This window comes from Ambystoma mexicanum, chromosome 2p (genome assembly GCF_040938575.1).
Source record: "Ambystoma mexicanum isolate Mex_15411 chromosome 2p, UKY_AmexF1_1, whole genome shotgun sequence".
Classification (NCBI taxonomy): domain Eukaryota; kingdom Metazoa; phylum Chordata; class Amphibia; order Caudata; family Ambystomatidae; genus Ambystoma; species Ambystoma mexicanum.
Genome location: NC_090923.1, coordinates 1,099,316,770 through 1,099,334,058, shown reverse-complemented (window position 1 = coordinate 1,099,334,058; position 17,289 = coordinate 1,099,316,770). Strand labels below are relative to the sequence as shown.

At 45.9% G+C, this 17,289-nt stretch overlaps 1 protein-coding gene across 2 annotated transcripts in view; it reads right to left on the bottom strand.

The window, feature by feature from the left end:
• Positions 1 to 17,289, bottom strand: part of VEGFB (vascular endothelial growth factor B) — a 387,557-nt gene that overhangs the window by 144,766 nt on the left and 225,502 nt on the right. The window lies entirely within an intron of this gene.

Sequence of the window (17,289 nt, the reverse complement as noted above, 5' to 3'; positions counted from 1 at the left end):
AAATCTGTTGATTGTCTCCATGACCATCAGTCTGGCTTCAGAGCACAGCCAGAGGCACGGAAACTGCTCTCCTGAACACCCGTGAAGATCTGCTCACTAATCTCGACTATAGCCTTCCTTCTGTCCTCATCCTCCTCCATCTTTCCGCTGCTTTTGACACGGTCAATCATGCCATCCTAATCAATCATCTCCGTGAGAACCTGGGCATCATGGATCAGGCCCTAGCATGGTTCACCTCCTTCCTCCTTGACTGTCCCTCTCAGGTCCAACTGGTGTCCTTTCTCTCTACCTGCTCTCTCTCCACATGTGGTGTTCCCACCTCTCACTGTAGCTTTTTAATGTCTATGTGGCCCCTTTGACCCACCTGGTCTCTACCTTCTCCCCTAACTTTCACTGTTATGCTGATGACACTCAGCTCTCCTTCGGGCTCCCCTCTGCCTCCTCTCCTCTCTCGTTCATTCCTGACTGTCTAGCTGCGATTTAGGAATGGTGCGCCTTCAACGATCTCTGCCTCATGCCAGCAAGACCAAGATCCTCCTCATTGGAACCCTTGCCCCTGCTTCACATCTTTCACTGTGGCCGCCCTCATTGGGTCCTCTCCCTGCGCCTTCCTGAGGCATAAAACCTTGGGGTCATCTTCGATTTCGCTATCTCCTTCTCTCCTCACATCACAAACCTCTCTAAGAGAACCCACTAACAGCTGCACCTCCTCAGTCGTATTCTTCCTTTTACTCACTTTCCCCTAGAAACTCCTGTCTCCAGAGCCCTGGTCCTCTCTAGGATGGACTATTGCAACAGCATCTTTCTCAACCTGCCTTCTTCTACTCTCCGCCCTCTGCAACTAATCCAGAACAGGACTGCAAGGCTTGTCCTTGGTCTCAAGCCCAGGGATCATATTGCTCCAGGCCTAAAATCTCTCCATTGGCTCCCGGCTGCTGCATGGATCAAGTTCAAGACCCTCTGCACTGCCCACAAGGCTTTCTGGTGCAGGGGCCCGCACTACATCCAACTCTCTCTTCTTAAACATGTTCCATCTCGAGCCCTCCGCTCAGCTACCTCCAATTCTCTGATGGTCAGACGCTTCTCCAGGCAGAGAGTCGGAGGTAGATCTCTTTCCTCTGCAGGGGCCTCCCACTATAATGGCCTCTCTGTCCCTCTCAAACTTGAGCAGCACCACCTCAGGTTCTGGAAGTAGCTCAAGACCTTTTTTGCTCCTGCTTTCTCTCCCTTGCCAACCTACCTGTCTGCTGCGCTGACTGGTCGCCTGGCTACCTTCAGAACCCAATGGGCACCAGGCTCCTCCACAACCTGTAAGCACCCGTACTGCCTATGGGCCTCCGCACACTTAAGGGGTGTTCCCAGAGACACGCTGCCCCGGGGGCACCTACTCATCGCAATGCTGCCCTGATCGCACTTCCCCCTTCCCTCCCCCCAGAACTTCTCCTCTCCCTCTCACCCCTGCACTTGCACAATCTGAATGACACAAGGCCTAGTAAGATTGTTTGTTTCGTCCTCCCTACCTTGTTTTGTCGCGCCTAGAAACACTTGTGTACAGGCACGTTATAAATGACTCATCATATCATATCTAAACACTGTGACCAGTGGGCGTAGGGAAAATCTCCCAAGCAAGTAGCAATGATGGTATCTCTTGTGGGCTCAGCTTCATGACAGTGATTTACTGTGGCAATGCTGGTATAGTAGGCACAGCTTCAGGAAAGTCATTTACAGCGACCACTACTGGCATAGACAGATTGTGGACTCAGCTTCATGAAAGTGACTTAAAATATAATGCAAGACACAAAGGCAGTTGTGTGCACAGAAGCATCATGAAAGTGTTGTAAATGCTCCTGTGTAGTGTTTGTGACATGGCATATACTGATTTTTTCCATGTGTGATCTTAGAGAACCAATTGTACATTGTATGGCCTTTTACCTAATTGTTCTAAAATCTTTGCTGCAAAATGCACCATTTCAACAGTGGCCTCATTACAAGTTGGGCGATGCGGGTTAAATGCGGTGGTATTGCCGGATACTGCTGCATTACTGCACCGCCCAACTACAGGTTTAGCAGTAAGCTGGAGGATTCACCCCCAGCCATGAGCTGGAGGTAAATCCACCAGCTTTCTGCCAAATTTCAGCTGAATTACCGCCGCAGAATTACTGTCACATTAATTCCATAAAAAATGCCCCATTGAGTCCTATGGGGGATTTACACTTCCATTGCCAGTTGTAACCCAGCGGTAATGCCAGACCAAGTGGCGTAACAGTAATACAGTTTGGTGGTATCTGGGTGGATTTAACCCTGCCCCGCCCCAACCAACACCACCAAACTCATAATGAGGCTGTAGAAAATGTCTCTGAGGTATTGTTTCTTCTGTAACATAGCCCTTGATGTTTACATTCAAATGGTGCCTGCGAGGTTTATTGTTTCCAGGGTCAACCTTGAGTGGGATAGTGGATCTTGGGAAGCATTTGCCTCCAAAACTAAAACCATGCAATATGCCGCAGCGGCTAACAACATCGGAGGACTCTGGGTAGATCCAGGCATGTATAGGTTATAAAGTAATCTCGTTGGCAACAAACGAAGAACACTGACACCTAAACGGTTTGAATGTGCTGCAAACTGGTACACGGCTCTGTGAACTGCAGCCCCTATGAGGTGTTCTGTATCAGCCTGTGGGATCAGAAGTGTGCAGACAACAGCCAGGTTCATCTCGCAGCCAAGGGAGGCGCTCGGCGCCAGCCTGACCCTGGATAACATCTCGGCATTCTTAGCAAACCTACACCACTGGATGCAAGAAAGGTCCCCGTGCTCCAAGAGAGAGGATCTATTATCCTCATTGGGAGCGACCCCCTGTTTCCGTTAATCCATACGCTCGGGCCAGGAGCTCAAAGTCGGCAAGCACGGGTCTAGCCAACCTCACACCGTGCTTTATAGCTCAGTGAAATCACAAAAGCAAACCTCCAACTTCTCAAACGGCGGAAATCACTCCCCTAGAGCTTAGCTAGGCCTCTTCCTCCTAGCATATTCCGCAACCAATTTTACACCATCTCCAGAAAAAGAAGACCAAATCAGCTCAACCAGTGCAAAACGTGACCTAGGCAAGCACAAAACCAGTTTTGGAATTGCCTGCTTTCTCTCAGCGAAACACAGCCAGAAGAATAACCTGCCAAAGTGCCTGGTCGCTCCTAAGAACTCACTGGCAACCGAATGCTCTCCAAAACGACCCCTCAGAAGCAGCAGGAAGGCAAACATTGGCACCCTCTGGGAGCCCAAGGGAAAGATGGAGAGGTGTGGCTTTCAGATGTTAAGATGGTGAAATAAAGTGCTGGAGGGAGTACGCGTCCCCTAACCTCTTGAATCACCCATTGCACGGCAACATTGCCTGGCCTTGCCCTGTAAAGCAACACTTGCACTGCTTCCAAACTCTTTTCACCCAAAGCCAATTGCTATGCAACATAGTCACTGCACAAGGCACCTTACATACCACATCGCAAGTGAAATCGCTGCACGCTGATTGCTATTTAGAATCCTGATATTTCTAACATCGCTGCAGAGAAATGGGTAAAGGGAAAAAGGGTTCTTAAGAAAATGGTCGATAGGGACCTATTGCCAAATACATATAATTTCAAAGATGAGTCTAAGTTTTAGATCAGCCATGCACACTGGGCCGCGTGTCCTTCAATTCCAGTACAAGGATCTCGAAGACCAGCTTACTGAAGGGAATAGGCAGCAGTCACCGCCATTTTGTCTGGCCAAGGACACCAAGCAAATGAAGTGGAACTGACTAACACTCAACCTGAAGAGAGGAACTGAGGATTCTGGGGTCTGTGAGTCCCCGAGGTCAGGCCACGGGGAGGCCCAGCACCTATTGACCAATGTGATGTGCACTTTAGGTATGTCCAACCCTAGGTGCACCTTTTGACTCATATTTACTATATGGTGGCAAGCTGTTAATGACAGAAGAATGCATAGTTATCATCTATCCCATGCGGCTTTCTGCAAGGCCATCAAACTCCCACGCGGCCTTCCGCAAGGCCTTCAAAACTAGACTCTTTGTATGAGCCAGCCTGTTCTCACCCACTCCTCTCTGTACCTGTAACCTACTAACATGTTGTTTGTACCATGCTTTAAGTCTGTTTACGTTGGGCGGCTTCATTGTAACCCAGAATCAAGCCTTCGTAAGCACTGTTTTAGCGCCTCGATGCCTGCGGGCTGTAGTGCGCTCTATAAATACAAAATAAATACAAATCTCTAAGTTACTGGAGGTTACACTCACTTTTTTCTTTTTGTGATCTTAGGTATTGGTGCACACCTTTGCCGCAAGGGGGTTTGAGTATAGGAGCTCTGAAAGCGTTGCTTTCTCACTTGGATTTGTGGGCAAACCCCACTTGTGTGGAACGTTGTGTCCTTTTGCTCCTTTCGGCACATTTTTTTTATCCTTGCTGCTCTTCTCTGGTTTCCGGCAATGTTCTGTGTGCAAGCTTCTGAGTCTGTTGCATGTCACTCACTACACAACACTAGGTCCCAGTGTTTGTAGACCAGTGCCACTCCTCATATGAACTGACCATTCTCAGGACAGTACCTGCTGACCACCGGCCCAATTCCCAAAACTCAGCGGTGGGTATTCTATGGCAGATAGGAAACAACTCTACCTGCACAAGACACTGAAAGACAATACGTGTACATAAATGCTAAACAAGCGCGTGAGAGTACTCTCACACGTGTTTCTATTTTATGAATATAAAGAGGCATTATGTGACGAGTATAAATGCTTCGATTTTTTGTGATGAAAGTGGCTGTTTCATCCCAACACCGCATAGGAAGATTATGGGAGTTAGGCACCAACCAGGACAAAACAATCTCTGCAGAAAGAGATATCTTCAGACCAAGGTCAGGGGCTGATTGGAGGAGGGGATCAAGAGGGGTCTATAAAGGTAAAGTTAGAATTACCCATCATCTCAGAGATATGATAGGTTATGTGTAACGTGCTTAATACCCAGAGGTTTCTAAGCGCAGACCTGGGGATTGAACCTGTGTTGCTCCTTGTTGTCTTGCTTCCAAAGGGAGCACGTTGCCGCTGAGCTATCCCCCCGTAACGGAGATGGAAGGCAGTTTAGATAACTACAAAGGCACAGAGATGACGACTATACTTTCCCACACATACAGAAAAGCAAGAGACATGGCGCAGCAGCCAAGCAAGACCAGAACCTGCGAGTAAGGAAGACACGAGGGAGATAAAAGGAGAATGCAGCTCTACAAACTACACATGGAAAAGCTCTTCACCCATTGGATAGTTCCAGTAACCAGGGCAACAAGTAACTGGATTGAGATCCCTTTACATTCTGGTTCAGAGATTTTCATATGTGGGGAATACATAAATAACCAAAAACATTTGCAGATACAAATAACTGCTTCCACAGTACAAGTGGCAGAAAACAATGAAATTCATTTAGTAACAATTCAAATACAGGGAGAACAGCCAAAAAAAAAAATTAAAGCACTTTTTTGGCCCTCATTAAATATCAAACAGGGTGGTCTTTTGGCAGCCCAAGACTGACCCCAACTTTATTTGTATTTTTTTTTTTATTGGACATTTGAATGCGCCTATATACAAGTGTTTCCAGGTGCCACAAGACAAGATGGGGGGTAGGGGTTGGGGGGAGGGAGAACAAGGGAATAACAATAAAAAACAGTTATATTGGCCATGTGACAATCCTGTAGTGCAAGTACTTGAGAAGGTGGTAAGTGCACGGGGGAGGGGGCAGATGGAGAAGTGCAGGAGTGGGGCGCCCCCAGGGACAGGCAAAGGGAAGTGCTGGGGGTGCCAAGAAGGCAAGTGCCAGGGGAACAGGGGGAAAGGGAGGATGAGTGCGGTGAACAGGATGGTACAAGTTGGGCTAGTCTGGGAAAGAGAGCCAGAGGGCAAGTGCTGGCAAAGGATGCAGGGGGTGTGACTGGTGGGGGTTGGTCTGGCCCCTGTATTACTCTGAAGTGACCAGTCCCCAGTTGTAGCAGCAGAGGGAGAGTTAGCGTGGGAGGGGCGGAGGGAAGGAAGAGGAGAAAAGTAAAGTCTTGAGAAGTTTCCGGAACTTTAGAAGTCGGAGGGGGAAGGAAGGCCATTCCAGAGGGAGGAGCCAGCCGCAGAAAGGGATCTACCTCCCACTCTGCTTGGATAAACGTTTGACTTATGTTAAAGAAAGTCGTATGGGAGAAGATAACTGCCATGGGTTTCCCGCACAGTGCCAAGGCCTTTTTGGTGATTTCAGTATTTCACCATGCAAAGCCTTCTAACATTTTCTCCTTCATTAACCCCTTAAGTGCCAAGGACGAGCTATCTCGTCCTTAACACTGGGGAGGTAATCCCAAGGACGAGATACCTCGCCCATGGCACTTAAAGGGTTAAACTAGATTTTTAAAAAGCATTTGAGGAACACTTAATAAAAACATAAACAGAATCTTAGACTGTTGTAGAGCAGTTCAACTATTCAAAAGTCATGTTGATCATGGCATTGCATTTCCCCACATAAAACACCAGTGCACCTAAAACCAAGCCTTCGGGAGCACTATGCCATTGAAGCATACCGTCTTCTAGACATGAAACTTCTAGTAGGCCAGTTTCTGGACACGGGAGTTATGATAGAATAGGCAAGATGATAAAATATACCTTTATTTAAATGAGGTAAACTAGTGGATCCATGCTAATATCTGCAGGCCAGTCTCACAGAATCCCGGTTTCCCAGGCCTGGATTTGACACTGCGGGTAAACAATGTGCCATGGACCACTGCTCCTTGCACCCTTTTCAGATGCTGGGGACACCGCCCCGCTCTTCTGCCTCCACCCAACTCACCTGTCACAAGTGGGGGACATCCCTACAAACCCTGGTCTCCTACCTGTCCCCGATCATCTGCCCAATCTCCTTAAACCCCCTGCCTCCACCCATCTCGGTCATCCTTTTCCTCCAAACTCGTCCTTCTGTTCCCACCCCCCGTCCACCACCTCAGTCCTTACCTTTTCAGGTGACCACCTCATTGCTTTCCGGTCCATGCAATGTACGTTGGTTTGGCCATCCGCTGTTCCTGACAGGCCACCGTTCGGGAAAGGCAGCCTCCCGGGAACTGGTTTTCAAGCAAAGGGGACGATACCAAAATAGATGGTACATACCATTTTCTACATTACAGAACACTCAATGCACTCACTCGCAGTGAGGACGTTCTGCACAGTTATTATCTATTGAGTAACATTCAAAGGTGTAACTAGAAAACTGTTCTCGTTTTAGGGAATGTGGTTTGACACAACTATCAGAAAGAGAGTTTTCAATGTGCAGCTATTATCTTCAAAGGGAAACACTATTATTTCACAAGAATCCATCAGGGCTACAAGACCAGCCCAGGAACTTTCTCAAGCAGAATATGGAGGAGCCCATCAGATGGCATTCCAAATTGTTAGCAGAAAGCATATGCCAACTGTTGTGTATATGATCTAAAAAAAAAACTACTTTGACAAGGTGGCTTTAATCATAGAAACAACAGCTTCAAATTGTTATTTATTTAATTAAAAAAAATCAAAAATAGCACCAAGCGACATTCAATTTTTGGGATTCCTATTGTTAGATGAGGGCATTGGTCTCCCCTGACAGTTTCTAGAATAACATCCACACTTACAGTCTTCACACACTCAGACACCTAGAGACATCACTCCATTTGTTAAACTATGGTCGAGCATAAGTAGTAAACTATGCACCATTAGTAAAACCTCTATATGCAGTAGTACAATCAATTTGATTTCTGTCCACCACGATGGAAAGCAGATAACACGCACATTAAAATGACTCAGAACCGTCCTCTTCCAGACAAGATCACTGACAAAAATTTAGATTTAACATTGCTTCCTTGTCAAAATGCATTTACATAGCGAGTTTGTGATTTTTTGGAGAACGAGCCATTTGGAAATCGTTCAGGTGTCCACCTGATACCAGAAGGGATATTCACTCCAGAAGAGAAGATCTTAAGAGTAGTACGGGTTAGAGTATAGAGCAGACGGACTTCAGCAGATGATAAAGCTATACACCTGAACAATTCTCTAGTTCAGCTGGGAGCAGAAACATGCTGAAGCATCCTGAATGCTGAAACAATGTATTCCAGATGGATCAAATGGGGGGCTACTCAGGCCGCGCTTGAAGTGCAGTACCAGAGTTACTGCAAATGCCTGATCTTGAATGGACTTACAATCGGAAGCAGACATAGCTGTGCCCGACAGTCCATTGTGGATGTTTGCATCAGTACATGATACTGATAGTTGAGCCATTCCGGCCATTGGGGCATACTCTCACTGGCCAATTCAAGGAATTAATGTGCGCTGGAAATCTCAGCGCAAGCGTGCGAAAGATGTGCGAATCGCAGCGCAAGTGCGAAAATCGCAGCACAAGCGTGCGAAAGCCGCGCACATCGATTCATGGAAGTCCGTGCGCATGTAAATCCTGGGATGTGCGCTAAAATCCTGCGTGGTGCATGCAGGCGCACACGTCATCAAACAGTGTGCGCTACGTGCACAGCGAAAGCGCACATAGCGCGATGCACACAACAAAAGTGGGCGTAACACGGGGCGTAACACGCAGAATGGGGAACAACGCATGAAAATGTGGGCGTTACGGGGAAGTACAGGAGTGAAATGTGAGGAACGCCCACACGCGCGCCTACAACCCGTATTCATGGAATCGAACAGGGGAAACGCGTGCGCCAAAAAAGATGCACTAATCCGGAAACCCGTACGCCAGCAGGAAGCAGGCATACGCGGCCCTGCGCAGCATAAAAGTGCGCGCAAACAACAAACAAGCTCAGACGCTACGATGAACATACCGTTCCTCGCAGCAGTGGTCGTGGGACACTGCAGGAGGAGGAGGATAGTCAGGCCCAGAATGTTTACACCCAGGACCAGCCTTTTTGGGATGCCTGATGACCAGGTGTATGGGAGGTACAGGTTTCCACCTCACATAATACTCGACCTGGTGAGTGAGTGGGAGGATGACCTCACATCACCCACCCTGTGCTCCCAAGCACTGAGCCCCTTGGAAAAGGTGCTCAATGTACTGCACTTCTTGGCCACTGGTTCATTTCAGCGGACAAATGCCATAGTGGGGGGGGGGGTGTCACAGGCCACGCAGTCACGCTGCCTACACCAGGTGTTGGCCATCATGACTGCACGCTCTTTCAGTCCGCAGGCACATATACCTGCCCAGTACACCTGCAGAAAGACAGGCTGCCGTCCAGGATTTTTACGGGGTGGCACACTTCCCCAAAGTGCTAGGTGCCATTGATTGCACCCATGTGGCTCTACGTCCTCCCAGGGGAACTGAGCACATCTATAGAAACCGCAAGCACTGGCATTCCATCAACGTGCAGGTAGTATGTGATGCCAAGGGAATAATCACCTCAGTATATGCCAACTATCCAGGGTCCTCCCATGACAGTTTCATTTACAGAATGTCACCCCTAAACCGGGACCTAGAAGCTGGGCGGCATGTCGATACATGGCTGCTTGGTGAGTATAAATGCCTCTGCACATGCATGCATGTCAGATACTGAGTAATGTCACAACCTCACTAATGATACCCATCATTACCTCCCCAGGGGACAGTGCCTACCCTCTGAGCACCCACATGATGACGCCAATTCGGAACCCCACCACACCACACCACCCGAGGTAAGATACAACACAGCCCATATTGCAACCCGGGGGATAGTGGAGCGCACAGTCGGAGTGCTCAAGTCACGCTTTCGCTCCCTTGACCGCTCTGGTGGGCAGCTGCTATACGCGCCCCCAGTAGTGTGCAGGATCATAGTGGCAGCATGTGTCCTGCACAATGTTGCAACCCGCCGGGGCCTGCCGGTGGACATGGTGGTGCCCCCACATCCCCAACCACATGCACGGCCGCTGCGCCTGGGAGGGGAAAGGGAATGTGGTGAGGCAGCCCGTACGCAGCTGGTGGCTAATTACTTCACCTAAACTCACACCCCTGTGGAGTGCACACAGCCCTGGCACATACCAGCTGACAATCAATGATGATGACATAAGGGACAGTCAACTGTCACAACCATACCAGCCTGAGATTGGTAACCTGGAAGTGTTCCATTGTGTGCATCCCTACCTACCGAAAGACAACCAATGCTGTGTCACAAAAAGACACACATTTATGCTGCATGAATGACTACCCCCTTGCAAAATACAACATGAAAACAGCACCATGTCACCCAACCCCTCCCCATCTCCGCTACCCAACACACCATGGCATGTCATGCAATGTGAAAGCAAACAAAGGAATGCACAACACATGACACAAGTGTCACAAAGTGCACTGTCCCAAATGGAAACAGGCACAGACAATATGCTCCCAGTAATCAATAACAACAGCACACATGACCAAATACTTACCAGCAACACAATACAGCAACACGGGATGAAAACATTGCAAAAATATGACAGTACCAAATCAAAGTAGTGCAAGTCTGAATAAGCCAGCACATCGACCCCTTCCAACTGCTGTCAGGCAAATGTGTCAGTACAACATGAACTGCATCTGCAAAGGAGACGGCCTTGTGAAGACATGAAGAAGGTACCTGTGAATAAGGAGGAAGACATGGATGCACAAGCACATATCAATAAACCATGCAGTGTTCAATACAACACCATTCCCCACTAGGGATGTCCACACAGTTTTGACTACAGGCTGCCCACACAGCTCATGGGAGCCCAATGTCACTGTGTAAGTCACTGTCACTTGGTCACACCCTTTGCAAGCCCATGGAAAGGGAAGCAGGAGGGGTGTGTGTGTCAGGAACCCAAGCATCTAACCCAAAGACAGGACAAGCCTGCATGTGCCCAGCTGGAATACACAGTGGATGCGCACGGGAGCGACACAAAGCAACACAATAAAAAAAAAAAAAAAAAAATGGTCATGTGGCTCATGGCCTGCACGGCTACGCTATTGTGGGAGAACTGCTGCTGTCGCTCTCTTCACCCTCTGCTGCTGCATCAGGAGGTGGTGGTGCTATGGGAGTCGGCCCACGCAAAGCCCTGGTATGGTCCTCCATGGCAGCAAGCATGCGGGTGTTGAATGTCTGATTCTGGAGGATGATAGTGCGGAGATCCCAATGCAGCACCTCAGGGGTTGCCTGCATTTCTGCACGCATGGCCTCGCGTGATGCCCGGATCTCCTCCAGAGTTGCCTGCAGCTCAGCTGAGAGCGAACGTGTGAGCTGCTCCAGCTGCTGTTCTGACCTTAAATTTCGGGAAGCCTCAAGTTCACTTAGAGTCTGCCTGAGGAACTGGAGTTCTAACCTCAGAGCTTCCCTGTGGCCCTGTGACTCTACAGAAATGGCTTCCCGCAGAGTCTCCAGTGCCGCCCGTCGGTCCCTGTTGGACGCCAACATGTCTTCCCTGTGTGATTGGCAAATGGAGTCTGTTGCCTGCTGTTGTTGCTCCATCTGCCTTTCAGGGGGGGAGAATGGAAGTGGCCACCCTCTCCATTGCTTGAGCCATCATTTCAACCGATGCTCCCTGTTGTGCTCCTATACTGTACATGGAGTTTTCCCATACAGTATTGCCTGGTGGCGTACGGCCACCGCATCGGCGGGCACCACACCTGTCTGGGGCAAGGCGATCTGCACCTTGCTGTGCCGGCACTGCCTGAGGCTGCAGGACTGCATTCCCCCTCTGATCTGCTGGCCCAGGAACAGGATCAGATGTTGTGGAGTGTGAAAAAGCAGCATGCAATAGCATGAAAAGGAGTCCAGGAAATTGCGCCTTGTTTCCAGTGAATTTATTTGTATTAGTTTACTTTACAGGATCTCACTTGCCTTTGTTTATTTACACGTGTTTCAGCCACCAAAGGCCTTTCTCAAAATAGGGCTTGTCAAATTAGTACGCAAATTAAACTGAAAAACATTAACATAGCAATGTATTACATCATACATATTAGAAATCAAAAAATGTAAAATACATAATTACCCAAGTGGTGGTGGGGAGGTAGGAGAAACAAACAGGATGAGAGAAAAAGAGACAAATGTGATTTAAGTAAGGTACAATACCTAATATTATATACTAAAAGACATAGGCCACTGAGCTTATAGGTCCAGACTTACCCACTAGGGTGTTCAATAAATCCTTACTCTTCACAATCATAAAGGGTTAGATCCCGTTGTAATCTGTTACATACGAAAAGAAAAAGGATGGAACAGTATATACCATACTCCTTCTAAGTTCCATTTTGTTATGTTTCAACAAATCTATTAAATGGTGCAATTCAAATAGGTCCTATTGGTTAAATGATCAAGTATACTACAATTATGGGTAAATAAAATTGCGCCCTATATCTATCCAAACATGCAGTATTACCCCATATGCAACATTCTGTATAATCCGAACAGAACAGGTAAGTATAACCATAAAAGAAAGTGTATACTTTGGTTAAGTGCTTCAAAGCACTACAATTGTGGGCGCGTGGTAATACGCCATGTATTTATCTAACACAAGCATGCGGTATTACCCAATTACAACATTCTAATATGTCCGGACTCTTAATAAGAGCATGCGGTATTACCCAATTATAACATTCCAATATGTCCAGATTCTAATAAGAGTCATGTTACGAGGAAAATCCTCAACTAGATTGAGAAATATGTGTTGTGAGCAGTACTTACTCACCAGGTAGCAAAACAGTCTCTCGCGTCGGCTCCTCTCGATCTGAGCCGGCGCCATCTTGGAACCACTTTATGTGTCCCCATGGAAACTAGACGCCGTAACCACGCGCCTCAGATTGTTGCTTGGCAACATATCCGTAACGTTGCCATACCTTGTGTGCTTGCGCATGTACTCAATATCTCTCTCTCTATTGACTGCAAAACTAAATACAGTGTATAATTTACTCTAAGTTATAAATTCACTCAGGAAGTGCCTGAATGCCTTAAGTAATATATGATAAACAATACTCATTTGTTTCAAAAAAGACTTAAAGGGGTATACACTTTAGCTGGTACTGGATCCAGATATCCCAAGTTAGGTACCCTAAATGCATGGCTATTTCGTCTGCAGCAGAAAGAAGTGATGTTGAATCTCATGATACATCAGTAATATGAAACAACATATTTGAACAATTAAGTTCACCTTCGTTATAACATATAGTGATAGATGCCTTCACAGAAAAGATGCCATTTCAGCATCCAAATTCAGACCCCATATAGTCGCATTGAAAAAACAAATGATTCTCGCTTCCGCCTGGCGCAATGCCCTCAATCTGTCACCACCCCTCTTATTCATAGTAACCTGCTTTATGCCGTTGAACTGTATATCAGATTTATCATCTAGTTGGTGGTTCTTTTGCCAATGTGCCGCTAGTGGCAGGGTGGTATCCTGACTTCCAATTTTTGCCAGGTGTTCCCTGATTCTAATGCGCAATTCCCTTATAGTGCTCCCTATGTACAATTTCTTACAGGCGCATCTGATTACATAAACCACATATTTAGATCTGCAATTAATTGACTGTTTGATCACAAAATTTCGTCCATTATTGCCCTCTACATGAGTAATTTTATCTCCAGCAAATTTACACATGGAACAATATCCACATTTCCTAAATCCCGGCTCCATTTTAGTGAGCCATGTAGACTGATGGTTAATCGATGGTTCTGGTAGCAAAGATGGACAGATCATTGATTTGAGAGTATTAGCTCTCTTGAATATCATGGTTGGGGTATTGTCAAGGAATTTGTTCAAATGCTCATCCAATTGTAACAGATACCAATGCTTTTGTAACGTTTTTCTGATCTGATGGTGGTCTTTGTTATATTGAGTCACAAACATAAGTTTCCTCTGTTGGTCTTGCTCACTCTTTCTTGGAGTCAGTGTATCCTTTTGTTGTAAATTTTTAGTCTTCTCGAAGGCTTTTTGGATCCACTTACTGGGGTAACCTCTCTGTTGGAATCGACCCCTCAACAGTTTGCATTCTTGATGAAAGGTTTGGTCATTCTGAAAATTACGTCTAGCTCGTATGTATTCTCCTAACGGGATGTTCCGGATGGTTGAACGTTGATGGCAACTGTGTGCATGTAAAATTGAAGTAACCTCTGTTGGTTTACGAAATGTTCTTGTCTCCAGGTGATCTTCCTTCACATAAATGTTAAGATCTAAGAAATTGATAGATTTGGCATTCGCTTCTCCCGTAAATTCAATCTCAAATTGATTGTGGTTCAATTTCTCAATAAACTCTTGCAATGTAGTTACAGGTCCATCCCATATTAAAAAAATATCATCGATGTAGCGGGTACATAATTTGACATGTTCTTCAAATAATATGTCCGAATATACAGTGTATTCCTCTAACCCATCCTCATAAAGATATTAGCAAGTGAGGGGGCATATTTTGTCCCCATGGCCACTCCTTTCTGTTGCTGAAATAGACAGTTATTGAACGTGAATATATTGGAGTCCAAAGTTATTTGTAACATCTCTTTTAGCATTTGAATTTGACCATAATATGATGCGGAATCCTTCCTGAAAGTGTATTCAATGGGGGCTATGGCCCACTTATGTTGAATGGACGTGTGCAACGCTTTAACGTCCAACGTTGCCAATACAAAGGTTTCTTTCCAGATAAATGATTGGAGAATTTGTATGAGATTGGAAGAATCCCGTAGGTAGGACTTGACCTGTGTCGCTCGTGGTTTCAAAATTTTGTCTAGGCATTCTGATAGGTTTTCTGAGATCCAGCCAATGCCACTCAATATTGGCCGACCCTCTGGTATATCTTGATCATTTTTGTGGACCTTAGGCAAAAAGTACATTGTTGGAGTAACAGGATTGTGTAAACTAAAGCAAGATCTCTCCTCATCTGTTATAAGCCCTTTTCTATGCCAGCTCATAATTGCCTCTTCAATTTGTTTGAGAATTGTTTGCCTATCCAAAGAATTGAGTTGTTTGTAGCAGCCGGGTACTGTCAGATGATTCATAGCCATTTGAAGGTAATCTTCTCTATTCATAATTACAATGTTCCCACCTTTATCGGCCTCTTTGATGACTATTGTTGTGTCTTCTGATAATGTTTTCAGAGCTCGTCTTTCTCCCTTGGTGAGATTGTCATTCGTATATTGGGTCCTGGCATAGTTCTTATGTGTAGACAATTCACGAAGATCATGTGTAACCACTTTATAAAAAGTGTCAATTACACTATCTGATGATAATTGAGGGTTAAATTTTGATTTGGTTCTTAATTCTTTAATGGTCAAAAGATCTGGTTTAATCTTTAATTCATGTAATAGGTTGTGCATTTGAAAATTATCATCTTCTGATAATGATCTTAAAGTGAAGATATCTTCGATATCTTGTATTGAAAACTCACTTTCGGGTATTTTGGTTGGTCTTGGCACATATTTGCCTGGTGCTTGTGTCGCAAAATTTTTTTTAAGCCTCAACTTTCGTATGAATCTGAACAGATCAATATGTATGTCAATGTCATTAAGCTTCTGTGTTGGGGCAAAAGACACCCTTTATTGAGCAATTTAATCTCATCTTCTGAAAGAATTCTTGACGAAAGATTAAGTACCAGATTCTGGCTTATTTGTTTTTGTTGGATTCCTTCGAGGTTGCCCTCATTAGTCTTTTCATTTCTGCCACATGCTCTTGCTCTTCGCTGCTTGCACCCCCCCCCCCTCCTTCCTCTCCTCCTTGTGGTGGTATGGAAACATTCGCCTTTGGGGATAGTTGAAAACGGACTGATTTCTGTGTCTGGGGTCTATTGCCCCTTTTGTATCTTTTAATTTGATTCATGTAACTTTTCACCTGTCTTGGTAGAGCTTCGGTGTCTACTATCTCTGGTTCAGATTCTGCCTCCGAGCTGGCAGATGACGTATTAGGTGTAAGATTACGTGACGATGGTCTAATGCAATTGTCATATTTGGGTTGAAAGGTGTAAACCCTATCTTCTTTGTAATCCCCTTCATCTCTGTAACTCTTTCTCAATTTTCTGATTTTCACCTCATCTTGATATATTTGTAAAATATCATACATTTTGTCATAGTTCTTCAATTTAGTCTCCTCACTCGATTTCATATCCTTGATTTCTTTTTTAATGGTCTCTATTCCCTCTATTGCCCTCTTATGTTCCCTTGATGCATGTTCGATCAAGAGGTCCATCATTTTCATTGAACTATTACTTAGGTTAGCTTACCAAGCTTCTGCTAGGTCTTCATCATCCTGATGACTAAAATTCGGAAAGATTAAGATTCTGAGACCTCGTGGTACTTGATCGTTCTTAGTATAGTTTCCCAATGACACTTTTGTTGTGGAATGTGACCCTGCATCCATAAAAACCGCCAAAGGCGGATTTACCAACACTGACATCCCCATAGAGGGTTCTACCCCTGGTGCAGGTGGGTTGGACAGAACAGAATCCCTGCCAGAAACACTCACCTACGAAAGCACACAAGTCTCATCATCCGATTCAGCACCTGAATCATAGAGGTCTGGGGGGGTGCAACCAGAGACACCCCTGGACAGTATGGTCTGCAGTAACATTGGGTTATCATCCACCACCACACCAAGTCCTCCACTGGTGCCCGGTCGTGCCTGAGATTCCTCCTGGGTCTGCACCATCTCCTCCACCTCAACAGCATCAAATGCGTCATCATCTGCAAAAACATGAAAGACAAATGGAAACAGGCATGAGCACCATAGCACACACATAGGCCTGACAAGCCAGAGATCCAGTACATGAATTACACATGTCCCACATGACTATAACCCTGGCATGCATGCACTGTCAATGAGTTGGAAGGGGAGGCAAAAAGCAGACACTGAGGACACCAAGATGGAAAAGCAACACATTTGCTACATGCTGGGTAGCACTGGCATCACACATTAGCCTCTGATTGGCATGTCCAATACACACACATGACACATGCCAGCACATAGATGCCATGTAGCATAGCCATGGTACATTTCACAAGTACAGCCATATGTCAGTGAATGAGTACCGTCACCCATCCATGTGAGATGGACATGATGAGATGAAAAATGCAAAATAGTGTGTCAAAATATGCATGTGCCACACACTGCAACACATCCAGTGTACAATGATACAGTGATGGCATGCAGATGGATACATCAATGGTTGGTCACTTCAACATGACACGAAAAGACTATCATGTTCCACATTCAAACAGGCCCCAACATTTTTCGTGAGCAGGCCCTTACTCAATCAGCCTGAATGGTCTAATCATTTCCATAACAAGGTAATA